At 35.8% G+C, this 9,310-nt stretch overlaps 1 non-coding gene across 1 annotated transcript; it reads left to right on the top strand.

The window, feature by feature from the left end:
* The first annotated feature begins 1,469 nt into the window (after positions 1 to 1,469).
* On the top strand, positions 1,470 to 1,571 carry LOC112502780. The gene has a single exon (XR_003067760.1). It is a non-coding gene; the product is annotated as a small nucleolar RNA R71 (small nucleolar RNA).
* The last annotated feature ends 7,739 nt before the right edge of the window (positions 1,572 to 9,310 follow it).

The raw sequence follows: 9,310 nt of genomic DNA, 5'->3' as shown, positions 1-9,310 counted from the left end.
CATAATATCACTCCCGCGGTTACACCGCCATCTCACTCGCAGTTACACTGCCATTATATCACTCTCGCGGTTACACCGCCATCTCACTCGCAGTTGCACTGCCATTATATTAATCTCACTCGCAGTTGCACTGCCATTATATTACTCTCGCGGTTACACCGCCATCTTACTCGCAGTTGCACTGCCATTATATCTCAAAAACATTTCCATAAAAACATTCTCTTTTCATCCGGACTTGAAGTCCGGTCAAACCTGTCCGGATTAGAAGTCCGGTCAAAACACTTTGAAAATATATTAACATCCTTGTCCGGATTACAAATCCGGACAACACTTCATTTTCCTTGTCATCCGGTTTAGATTAAACCGGACAACACATAATCCAACCATTGACCGGTTTAAAATAATCCGATCAACACACCGCACAACACTTGATCGGTTTAGAAATAAACCGATCACCACATGGCCGGTTTAGATGATATCCGTTTACCTCTTGGCCGGTTTTGATGATACACCGGACAAAGCATGGGCGGTTTAGTTATCCGGATTTCAATCCGGATAACACTTGTACGATTTACTCATGAATCATCATAAAATGCATCCAAACTCATAATAATCAATTCCAAATGCTTATCAAACTATATGTAAGTAATTCATATCTTAAGCTCTTAATACACTAACCTTTTAGAAGTTGTGAATCAAAGCTTTAAAACTTCTTCTTCTTCTTCCTGTGCAGTCTAAAATTTTTCAGAGAAACTTTCCAAAAAATAGAATGAGAATCCTTCTCATCCAAATCAAATTCTATATAAATACTCAATAATGTGGGCGGTTCACTAACCGCCCTTCTCTTTTCATTTTAAAACAAAAATATTACTCATACTCACATACATAACTTACATATATATCATACACGTATATGTGTATGTAATATATATATATATATATATATATATAAACCTGAAATAATAACCAGAATATTACACTAGGGGATTCAAACTTGGACTATTCCATGAAAAAATTGGGTGCTGTCTCCAACTGGCATTGTATGTGTTAGTGTAGGGATTCGATCTATTATGAACATAATTCACAGATTCAGCATTATGTGGATACAGTTCATAAGAGTGTTCCCTTCCATAACAGACACATTACATTGAGAGGACTGCTAGAATAGGTGATGTAATAGCTGCCTGCACTCCTTGGCCAGAAGTTAGATTTTAAGCATATTAGCCATAGAAGAGAGTTGTGCTGTTAATGCAGTATATTCATCTACATCATGTATTTCTGCTGTCTTATTTTGTGATTGAGCACGTGGATCAGCCCAATGTCCATTATTAGCAGAAATTTTCTCTAGGATCTCATATCATGCATTATAGGTCATGGCTGTGAAGGCTTAGCCCGCAGTCGCATCGAGCATTTGTTTTGCCATGGGATTTAACCCATTGTAAAACGTCTCAAGTTGAATATAGTACGGGATGCCATGGTGAGGGCATATCCTTAAGTTTGAACCTTTCCCAAGCTTCAGGAACAACTTCATCGTCCATTTGTTTAAGAAGGCAAATTTCGTTCCTGGACTTAGCGTTTCTGTTTGGTAGGAAATATTTTTGCAAAAAAAATTTCCACCATATTACTCCATGAAGGCACAGACCCCAGCGGTAATGAATTAAACCATGTCTTTGCCCGATCCCTCATAGAAAATGGAAATAAAGTGAGTCTTAGAGCGTCATTAGACACTCCTGGGATCAAGAAAGCATCAGTTATTTCCGTAAATGATTTCAAATGTGAGTGTGGGTCCTCCGAAGGTAATCCTACAAACTGCCCGTTTGTTTGCAACATGTGAAACATAATCGGTTTTAGTTCGAAATGGAGAGCAGTCATATGTGGCCTAACTATCCCAGAATTTAGTTGTTAAAAATCAGGGATGACATAGTCCATGATTCGTCCATTTTTGAAATTTGCTAAATTAATGATGTTCGGAGTTTGCTCTCTTGGTTGTTCATTATTTTCCGATTATGTGTCCTCATTGCCCAAATTATTATCATGATGTGGGTGTTCTTGCGAAAAATTAGGAAAAGGTGGTATTGTCCCAAAGGCAGGCGGTTGATTTTCTAAATGTGGAATCACAGGTATGATTGGGGGAGGTAACTCCATGTTGGGAGGGAGTAGAGCAAAAAATTCTCTTTGAGCCCTCCTTCTTTGGTGAAACGTTCCCTCAATATCGAGATCCACTTCAAAAAATTTCCCACGATGTCTCCGTGACATACACTACTTTCAAAAAGATTAAAAACGGGACGAGAAAAATCAATTTTTTTACTTCACTCAAAAGAAAACTTTTAACCAACAAATCCTCGGTAGCGACGCTAAAAACTTGATCGTGGATACGTGCTATGACACCACAAACTACAATCAGGACCAAAAGCAAGTATGCAAATAGTCCCAATATCGTCTTTCAAGTAATAAAAGTGGTACAAGTACCGGTTATCGTCCACAGGGATCGTAGTAAAAGTTTAGAAGAAAGTAAAGTTAAGGAAATGATTTCAGAAGGCAAATTTGAAGACTTTGATTTGAACTGAGTTAACACAACTAAAAATTAACAGAAGATAACATATAATAAAAGCAAGCTAGGGTGTATGACTTTTCGGGTGAGATGTAAATACTAATTCCAGTAGACCAATGCAGTCAAAATGCTACAGCATGAAACCATGTTGACAAATTGCTACAGCATGCAATCAGTAACAACTATTTTCATCAATTATTTTGAAGGTATTCCTCTCGGACTTCACCAATGCACTGCTATTATAGTTTTCAGCCCATATCTCTATGAGCTAGTCAGACCAGTGAAAGTGACAAATGGTGTCTTGAAAATATATGGATAAACAAATCTTTTTGTTAAATATCGCTCTCTCGAGTGGATTCTCATATCATTCAAGTTGACGTGTTCTGAATGGCTCATATCTGAGTCCATTCCACTTTAACACTGTAAAGTGATCATCCTGTTGAGAATTAATAATTTAGAAAATACGAATAACAAATCTCTTTGTTAGCAACTCTCTCAAGTCTACTTTCCATATCATCCAAATTGACGTGCAATCCATGGCTCAGCTTAGAGTTAATGACACTTTAACACTTTTCAGTGATCAACTCGTCAAGAAGTGTCATTGGTTTTATAAAACTTGAAATGAAAAAGTAAAACATTGTTGTTACATGAAAGGGTCAACCATATTTGATTTACAAACTCACCCTTTTCGTCATACACCATAGCAAATAAAATTAGCTACTCATGACGAAAAATAAATGTCAAGAAAAATAAATTGCGATAAATGAAGACATAAAATAAATGCAAAAAGCAAGTACGGATGCGGAAAGCGTAATAAATAGATGACGTAAATAAAATGCAAGTAAGCGTAAATAAATAAATGACGGAATATTAAGAACGAGAAAATAAATAAAGCGATTAAAGAGAACTCGAAACTAGCCAAAAGATTAATAATATTTAGAGACTTGTTCTCCAAGTGGTATGGTAACCTACTTGAGAGAAAAGTAGAGAATATGGAGTGAAGTGTGGTAAGGTGTGTCTTCAACATCCCCTAACATCTCTATTTATACTAGAGATTAGATGGGGGCAAAATAGACAATTCACACACTTTTAGTTCTAAAGCAACTAGAAAGTACAATAAAGTAAACTAATATTTAAAAAGCAACTAAATTAGTCTTAACAAGTTCCAGCTAATCTGAACATAACATAGCTGTCCAACTTTAGAAGCCTTTCAAAAGTCATTCCATGGTCTTGTCGGTCAACTCCAAGTCTCATCCATCTCTTTCTCCATCATCAGGTCATGCTGCCACATTCCCGCATCATCAACCAGCTTCAATCTGTCCAAAATAAGCTCAATTTAGACCAAAATCCACCAAAACAGGTTCAACATTCACTTTAGCATAAAAATAAGAGTAAATAGATAAAATGACTCAAAGTTGGGATATAAATGGAAAATAACCAATCTAAAAGAGAATAAAAAGGTGCTTTAAGTACTAAATACTTAGTGCATATCAATTCTGAAATTGGAATCTGTTTTGGAGAGATTAAAGCAGAAACTGTTCTTTAAAAACAGTTTTTGGGAATCATACCCTGTTTTGAGGACTTAAAGAGGATTAGATGATTTGAGAAATCATTTACATAACAAATGATTCTTGAGGCTTAAAAAGGGTTTTGAATACAAACCTATTTTAAGACCATGATTATTTAAAACTATGAACGAGGTTCACTTTGACAGAAATGACTGCAGCCTGTCTATGGATGAAATAGTTCATATGAATTTAAGGGGAAATAAGGATGGTCGTTGTGTGTGTGATGGATATAGCTATTTCTATTAAGGGGAACTGTGGATGTAATAAGGATGGTCGTTGTGTGTGCATGGTATAACTATTGCTATTATATCTTTAAGATTACAACAGATTGGAGTTCTCACTTCTTGGTGATTTGAGAATTTAAAGATGTTGTTCTTATTAGAAATAATAGTATTGATGTTATGGTTACATGAAAATATGGCCTATGGTCATTAATTTTGGTTAAAAGCATTTGGAACAGAATGTTCATTTTCATGAGGAACCAGAGGAGCTCTTGTTGCTCCTCACTATAGAACCCGAGGGTTCTGGTTATTTGATTTGAGAAATATGCATGTTCTTACTTAATGTACTAATTGGACCAGAGTCTCTGTATCTATCAATAAGAGCTTCTGTCTCAAAATTATATTTTAAAGAAGCTTTTTTTAAGAAAATGATTTTGTACTTAGAAAGTTTTCTTACAAAAGACAAGACCAGAGGGGCTCTGGTTGGCCTACGCGGGTTGGACCTGAAGCTCTGGTTGGTCATGTCCTTTGAACTAGAAGCTCTAGTTAGTACAACCAGAGGCTCTGGTCGAACACGAACTATCTTTTAATCATTTTTAGTTATGGAAAGACTATTTCCTTATTTACAAAGTCAAAGTCAAGAAATATTATGAAGAATTACTTGAGCAAGAGGCCTAGTTAGTACAACCAGAGGCTCAGGTTAGTACAACCAGAGGCTCTGGCAGAGGGACCAGAGGGGCTCTGGTCCTGTTTAGTAAAATATTTCTATGCATGGTATTTGGAACCAGAGGCCCGATGGACAGAATGTGATTTTATCTTCTGATTTTAATGGTATATTTAAATAAATGTTTTAATGATCTACACCCTGCATTACATAAAAAGGGAATCTCACTAGACATTCATGTCTAACCCTCATTTTGTGTTTTCAAATATATGTGTGTAGGTAATGATGATAAGGGAAAGAGCATTATGTAAATTATTCTCTATATGTTTAGCTGTATGAAGATCTTTATTAGCCATGTTTTGAAAGTATAAATGTCAAGATACAAGAGCATGTACTTTTGGAATTTTTGAGTTGTGTAATTGCATTATAGACTCTTGTATTATGGACCTTTGTGGGATTAACATGTATTCTATGAATGAATTATGTGTTATATATGCAATATACGGATTTGGGGTGTTACAATACATACGACACCAACATATAAAAATATGTACATATAACACATAAAAATGAGAAAATAGGAAAAATAGGAAAATTCGTCGTTGAAAGTCCTTGAAAATTCCCTCGCTGATCCGCTGCTAAAGGATCGCTTGCTGATCTGTCGCTGAAGGATCCGTCGCAGATTCGTTGCTGAAGGATCCGTCGCTGATCCGTCGCTGAAAGTATCCCTCGCAAATCCGTCGCTGATCCGTCATTGATCCGTCGTTGATAGCATTACCTACGAGCATTTGACCGACGGAGTATCAGCGACGGATCAGCGACGGATTTGCGAGAGAATTTTTCCAAGCTGATACTGTAACACCCCATACCACACATTGCATGTAACATATATTCCATATACAAGAAATACAGGTTTGCACACCGCATAGGTCCCCTAGTACAAAAATCTATCATTACAAAATACAAGGTCCAAAAACTCCAAATACACTCTTGTACTAATCAAGCTTTATTTACAAAAATTATACATAACTCTAGCAAATCTTCATGCTGTTAAACACATAGGGAAAATATTATATTTTTCCATTCCCTTTACCTTCTGCATTTCCTACAATACATAATTAAAAATCACAAAACGAGAGTTAGACCGAAAGGTCTAGTGAGTCACCCTATTTATGTCATTGCAGGGTGATAATCACCCAAAACTTTTAAGTAAAAGAACTTTTCATATATATATATAGCAGATTATTAACAAGTAAAGCGTAGTACTAATAGCTTTCACTTTTCAAATCAAATTTTCTGCTTACAAACAATATGTCAACTCCAAACATGTTTGCACTAACCAGATTATCATAATGCGACTTATAAACCTTTCAAGTCAAATTAGTTTTATTCAAAGTTTCAGGCCAAACCTGCTATCTTCTCTTCAATAACATCCAGACTATGATTTCCAATAAGAACCATGATCCTAAACCTTTAAATCACAAAGAAATAAAGATTCTAGACCACGGTAATCTTAAGAGATATAATAGTAAGAGTTATATTACATAATACACACATACAAATGTCACCCTTATAACCAAATGTACACCTCTCCTTGATATGCCACCCTTATCCTATGGTACACCTCTCCTTGATATGCCACCCTTATCCCATGATACACCTCTCCTTGATATGCCACCCTTATTTCTCATCAAAATATTTCACAAAACAATTCCATATCGAATAGACCGTAGTCAATGAAATTATTATCAATTTGAATTCATTTTGTCAAAATTCCCATTTATTGTTTGAAAGAACCATCACTTGACAAGTCAACATGTAATCCGGTCAACCTTGTCCGGATTTGTTCTCACATAACTTGTCCGATTTAACATTTTAGAATAAATTTCCAACACTTTTGTCCGGATATCAAATCTAGACGACACTATGCATAATGGTCCGAAAAATAAACCGGCCCTCTCATAGTCGTATTCCTACTTCTCCGATTAAAACACTTGACATAAAATCAAAGTTCATAAATCACTCAATCTTTAAACCAGTTAAGACATGTCTGGTTTAAAACTAAGCCGCTTAACTCTCATCCGGTCTTAAGGCCACATCGTTCATGCCTTAGGCGGTTTAGCCCTAAACCGCTCAAGCCTTAATCGATTTAAACTTTAAACCTCTTAAGCCTTAATCGATTTAAAGTTTAAACCGCTCACCCTTATCCGGTTTAACATAATCCAGTCGAAATTATCATTTATCACGAAATTTGAAAGCATTTAACCACTCACCTTATGAAGTCTTTTTGAAACCAAATTGAATCTAGACAAATTTTGAACAATCCGATCAACCTTTCTCTCTCTCTAAATCGCTCACTAAACTCACAGAAATGGCAAGCCAATGGATTGAAGACCTCAACCTCTTTTATACCCTTCCCAAACAGGGAAGGCGTCTACACAACACCATGCATCCATATATCATGCATGTATGTATATATATATATATATATATATATATATATGCATACATTCTAACATAACTCATGCATACCCATGCATAAATCAATTCCTCATGCACACATATGCCCATATAATTGATGCATACACATTTATGCATAAAATTTCACATACTAGCATGATCAAATATATCAATTTATCATGCTATCACTAAATCATTTAACATATAATCACGTATTCATTACCTCAGGTGATAACCAAGATCCAGTTATCACATTATCCACCCCTTAAAAGAATTCTGTCCCCAAATTCCTTTGATCTAAAAGCCACGGGTATTCTGATGTCATTTTCGACTCTAATTCCCAAGTCGCTTCTGGTCCTTTGTGAAACATCCACTAAACCTTAACCAGACTGATCTCTTTGTTTCTCAACATCCTGATCTTTCGGTTAATTATAGCTTCTGGTGTTTCCATAAAGTTTAGCTTACTGTCCAGTTTTATTTCTCGTAACGGTACAGCTAGACTCGGAATAGCTAAACATTTCTGCAGATTCGATACATGGAAAGTGTTGTGAATCAGACTTAGTTATTCTGGTAGCTCTAACTGATACGCCACTGGCCCAACTCGCTTACATATTCTGAATGGTCCAACATACCTCAGACTGAGCTTACCTTTCTTTCCGAAATGATAACACCCTTCCACAGAGAAACTTTCAACATCACAAAATCACCTACACAGAATTCAATCGGCTTTCGACGATTATCAGCATAACTTTTCTGGCGGTCTTGTGCTGTTTTAATTCTTTCACAGATCGGTTCAATGTTTTCAGAAGTCTCTTGAACAATCTCTAGACCCGTCAACTATCTTTCACCTACCTCATTCCAACACAACGATGTTCGACATTTACGTCCATACAACACTTCATATGGTGCCACTTGGATGCTGGAATGATAACTATTATTATATGCAAACTCTATTAATGGCAAGTGATCTTCCCACAATCCTTCGAAGTCAATGATACAACTTCTCAACGTGTCCTCAAGAGTCTGGATAGTTCTTTCACTCTGTCCGTCAGTTTGCGGATGATAGGTTGTGCTTAGTCGGATTTCAGACCCCAAAGTTTTTTGCAAACTTTCCAAGAACTTTGAAGTAAACCGACTATCTCTATCAGAGATAATAGATAATGGAACACCGTGTCTGGTTACAATTTCTTTAATATTGTTAGTCCACAATATCACTGATCAATCTTCGTTTTCTTGCATAGACATGGCAGATCTAGATATGGAAATTAAGAACATTCATATGAAGATGAGAGAGAAAGTCAACTGGTCAACCTCTATTATGCTAATGAATATTATTACAAATGAACTCCTCTTTCACCTAATTATAAAGATTAACCACTATTTATATGGTCAACCTAACAAAGACAAGTCAAAGTCAAACTTCTATAAGAAAAGTCAAACACGCTGACTTTTACAAATATAGACGATTTATAAACCTTCAAGACGAATACAATTAATACTGATTTCTCAGTCCTAACATTCTCCCCCTTTGTATTCAGACTTGAAAGAAAATTCTGCACTTTGAGTCCTTGTTTGAACTTTGAAACATTATGCACAAAAATGTCTTTTTTCAAAAGAAATCTTCAACTTGTAATCTTCAAGCAATCAATTGTTGAGAAAGATCTTCTAGCATTCTCCCCCTCGAATGTAGAATCTCGGTGATCTTCTCTTTTGACAATGTAGATTAAAAACAATCTTCAGAAACACTGTACAAGATGTGATCTTCAAAGGATCTTCAGAAAACAAGTCTTCAGTAAACTATTGTGAAAATGATCTTCACATTCAATATCTCTCAGTCGTTGTAGCA

Source organism: Cynara cardunculus, unplaced genomic scaffold (assembly GCF_001531365.2).
Source record: "Cynara cardunculus var. scolymus isolate 2C unplaced genomic scaffold, CcrdV1 Un_Scaffold_1909, whole genome shotgun sequence".
Taxonomy (NCBI): Eukaryota; Viridiplantae; Streptophyta; class Magnoliopsida; order Asterales; family Asteraceae; genus Cynara; species Cynara cardunculus.
This window is presented reverse-complemented; position numbering and strand designations above follow the sequence as displayed.